Source organism: Aplysia californica, unplaced genomic scaffold (assembly GCF_000002075.1).
Source record: "Aplysia californica isolate F4 #8 unplaced genomic scaffold, AplCal3.0 scaffold01648, whole genome shotgun sequence".
Lineage (NCBI taxonomy): Eukaryota > Metazoa > Mollusca > Gastropoda > Aplysiida > Aplysiidae > Aplysia > Aplysia californica.
Window position 1 is genome coordinate 37638 of NW_004798918.1, and position 4856 is coordinate 42493.

Below are 4856 nucleotides of genomic sequence, written 5' to 3' on the forward strand. Positions count from 1 at the left end.
AAAGAGGGAGAGAAAGAAGCCGAAAACAAAGTTAATACTTTCTGATCACTCAATTATTCTTTCGCTCTCTCCGTGTGCTTGGCCTTTCCGTACTCAATAACACGAGCCCTAGTCGTAGTCCGGCTGGGGGCCCATGCCCACTAATTTAGTACACTCTGATTCCCATACCAGTCTGGTCGTAATGATCCCCAAAACTGGAAGACAACGAGCCTCAAACTCGAGTTTCTAGAACCTTTTCCATGCCGTGAAATTATACTTTATCTTTGCTTCGTCGCCGTCGTTCAACATGGTAGCTAGTATGTCAAAATTTCGAGGAAAAATATTTTTTAGCAAGTAGGATTTGATGAGTCGCTTCGATTGGTCTCATTTTTACCCTTGAAATAGTAACCGACAGAATAAACGTTTCGTATTAAGATAATGTCCTGCCCGAAATTGAGTAATTCATTCAGTATTCTGAAAAACGTCGTATTTCGACATACGACAGTAAGGAATGACGGCGCTAATTTGTTTCTGAATAGATCTATATTGGGATACCTATGAGTGCGCAGAGGTAACGTACTTTCCATTATGCCAAGAACGTCTGAGGAACTTTGTGGGACGGATTGTGGGAACTGAGTATACGAGCTGTAAAAAAAAAAAGGGGGGGGGGGATAATTGAGTATCGTTTTTCTTTTTTTATTTCGCTTTTTTCCAAGCAGGAGTGTAGTCTGCCTGCAAAAAAAAGACGAATAATTCCAGATTTTTAAAGAATTTGTCACGTCGCGAAATTCTACTAGTTCACTTATCTCTGTACAGCTTATTGGGTTTCCCTAGAGCACGCAGAGGTCAATTCTTTTCCACGTGCCAACAGCGCCCAGAAAACTTTTGTTAAAGGACTGCCAGGAGCGATAATTTAGAATCCCTTTTTTCAAGCTTGGGTGCACCGTCTTGCCAAAATAGATGAATAATTATCTTCTCACACCCGCAAGCCCGAAAAGGCTGAGGGCCAATATAGAATCTGATTGCTGTGAGCTAATCTCAATCACGACAGCTTGATGGGTTTGACCTTCTAGTGTTCGGTACAAAAGTTCAAAGGTTAATTTTAAAAGATCTCTTAAATGCAGCCAAAGGCAAAGTGAAGCTTCCTGGCCCGTTCAGAATAAGACAGATTTAGAATATTATTACAATACGCCTAAAGCTAAACAAAAACAACAAAAACAAAAACAAAAGGGGGTGAGAAGGAGACAAGAATGTAGGCCTGGCAAACGGGGCATAACTGTATTTTTAAGAGTAAGTCTCCGTTATTCTTAGTGTCGTCTCATCAGACCTGGTCGAAAAAATTGCTATAATAAAGACATTTTGCTCATTCAGTTGTGCTTGCGTAGCAACAGTACATGGGTTGATCCATCTTTGATTCTGATATGTTTAGATGGATTATCTTATTTACTTATAAATATTAAAATTTTAAATGTGGGTTTAAATACACCCCTTCAGCTGTGTTATATTCTAGGGGGGGGGGGGAGGGTATACATTAATTGTACAATTCTTAGAAATCGGAAGGCGAACAATTTATCAAATTGCTCCCAATAATTTTATTCAGATAGTAGTTGGGAAGAGGCCGCGCGAACTGATCGACTATGGCGAGACTGGTATTTTAATGTTTACCTTCCATTTGAGTAATGTTGCTAACGTGATAAATATTATGTAGGCTTCGCCACTACGATTTTTAAAAAGAGCTGCCGGGGCTAGGGTGGGGAGGGGGGGCACGAGAGTGTGTGGGCTGGGATGAGACGCGTACGTTCTGGACTAATTCATCTATTTGAGGTTTCAAAAGTGTTTATTCGGTGGTTTTACCTAATGATTCAGGCTCATCGCAGAACGTGTGTGGTTATTAACGTGATCTGAGCCACCTACTATAGCTCACTCGCTGTTTTGGTCCGTTTGGAGGCTTTAAGAAGCTTTTTTTTTCCTTTTTTTTTTGGTAACAGAGGTCAGTTCTGGTTGCAGTTTGTGGAATGTGCGGTTATTCTAATTCGTTGTATAATCTCATAGCAAATATGTGCAACGTATGAAGCACGCACTGGATTTCACGTTTGATTGTTTCTGCCCTTACTCTTCTGTGTATAATCTATAACTAAGGATCATGGTAGTGTATGTGCTTGTATGTGTGTGTGTGCGCCCGTGTTTGTGTGTATGGTGTGTGTGGTGTATGTCAGTGAGTGTATGCACGTATGACTGCCTGCATGTTTCTATGTGAGTGTAGTAATTGAAGCTTCTGTTTTGAAATAAAGTTATCCCTTCAAGGCAGCAAACGCAAAAACAAATGTAAGCAAGCGACGGGAAATGTACTACACATCCGAGAACTAAGGGAAGGGAAGCAACAATTATAAACATATTATAGATCTAACACGAGTTGTCTCTGATGGTTGTTTTCATTAACATACATTATGAGGCGTTAGTTCTCACGAAAGTGAAGGTCTATCAAAACATGTTTTTTCTTTTAAATAGCGTTGATGAGAAGTGCTGACGACACTTTGATCTATTGTTCTACATCATTCATTTATAAACCCACGTTGACTTGTTCACCTCGAACACATAATAATATTACCCCCCCCCCCCCAAACCTGTTCCCTCTTTCTTTCTCTTCACTCTCGCTCTCCCACTCCAGATCCCTTGTCACCCTGTGCAATAATATATAATTGAACATTCCACTCGTTATCCCAGTTTATTTTGTACAGTTTGATAATAATATAACTCACATTATTTTTGTGTGTGCCAGATCTCATTCTCAATGTATCATTTCCAAAATTTTCCTTCGAATTTTGGTACTGATCAAGCAAAGTGACTGTGATGTACTCAGTGTCTCTACTACCTTTCATGTGTATACAGTAAGTTTTTATGGCTGTTTATGTTGTCGACTTTTAAGGGATACAGACCAGGATAAATTATTCTATCCAATCTCAAATTTAAGCATCATTCTTTATGCGTGGCCTTTCTTTCAAAACTTGATGAGTGAGTTGCAAAACTGCAGTAGAATTCCAGATTGAGCAAGGTTGAATAATAGACCTTAGAACTCCAGACATTTTTGCCTATTCTGTTTCCATTTGAAAACGGTTCAGAATGCTGTTCGACTGTCTTAAGCCTAGCTAGACAGCACAATTTTTCAGGAGAAAGAAAGAAAGCCTGTTTCATTTCTTTTTAGCAACTGCACAAGCTACATCACGAATCTCTTCTTGCTTTTTTCAACATTTAGAATTTGAATTTCATCAACAACAAGAATTTTCATGCACACGCTACCTATACCTCAGACAAAGAAACTGCAATAACATTATGTTTTTTAATGTTGGACTTTGTATATCTGCACAGCTGCTGGCCGACAAAATGACGCATTGTGTTGTTTGGCGTTAATTGAAGGGACGCAATCATGATCGCATAAATGTAGCTTTAAATGATGTTGCTTTTATTGTGGGGTTATGTCCCTTGTAAAGTCGACATTCTCGCTTGTTGTGCGCAGTTTCTCGGCTTCAGAGTACCAGCGTCTGTGGTGATCAGCTAAACTAAAAAGATAGAAACTCGAATCCTGTAAGATCTATAGGAAGTCTATTCTGCCGAGCATCAATGTCTTGGGTATTTGATGCTATATCATTCACGGTCCTTCCCAATTGACCCTGGCAGGGGTGTCAAAGCAGCCCGCCTTCGATATACATGTATTTAAACAATGCGGGGGGAGGGGTCGACCTCTAACACCCTAAGCTTGTGTGATACATCTTTCTTTTCTAGGTGCTGCTGCTTTCTTTTTAACACTTTTGAATATGCTTTTCTCATGTAATAAGTGTCACCTACAACGTATGGGCCCAATGTTCTTGCAGATCTTCAAAAGTATTGCTTAGATATTAAAGCTAATCTCCAGCCCGTTCTAATGCCCTTGCCTCGTGATAAAAACTTCAGTGGTACGTTAGGATGAAGAGTTCGTCTTGTAAATTTCTCACCCAAACGTAATCCATGTTCATATACAGCAGTTATAAATATTTTGATCGCTTCTGTTCTTACATAGCGGAGATTCAACATTCTTCCGCTGGTCGTGACTGCACAAACTGGTATAAACGAGTTCACTAACTATTGATGTACACTTCCGCATAAAATAAGTATAGCCAATAAAAAATAGTAATAAAATCATTATTTATAATTACTGGATCTGCACTATTATGTACTGTTATAAATCATGTTATCGTAATGTCCCACTCCGAATATGTCGTATATTATGATGTTAATTGCTACGCCCTGAGTTTCTTCGTACTCCTTACCAGTGCAATATTGAAGTTAACTGCAATTTTTGATAATGTTGATGCTCTCGTATTGTCCGTCTTATATTTTTGTTGGTGTACCTGTTTTATAACACAAGAACTATAATATTTTATTGCAAAGTCGGTGGTCTTTTTATTGCTTGTTTCCCTTTATTCTACGTGAATGATCATCATGACAATATTTAATGCTGTACTCGTAGCATCTTTCCTGTTTTGGTTGTCGTCGTCATTATCACATCATCATCATCATCATCATCATCATCATCATCATCATCATCATCATCATCATCAATAGCAGCAGCAGCAGCACAGCAGCAGAAGTCATCATTATCCTCATCATCCTCATCATCCTCATCATCATCATCATCATCATCATCATCATCATCATCATCATCATCATCATCATCATCATCATCATCATTGTATAAAGAAGGTATTAAGACAGTTAAGACCTTGTTGTATTTCCCCCAAAAAAATATATTTCACAGTTCAACGTTTCGCCAATAAGGCTTCATCAGGAACATAGTATTTGAGAAAAATAAATGGGTGATGACGCCACAGCAACAAAGTGTT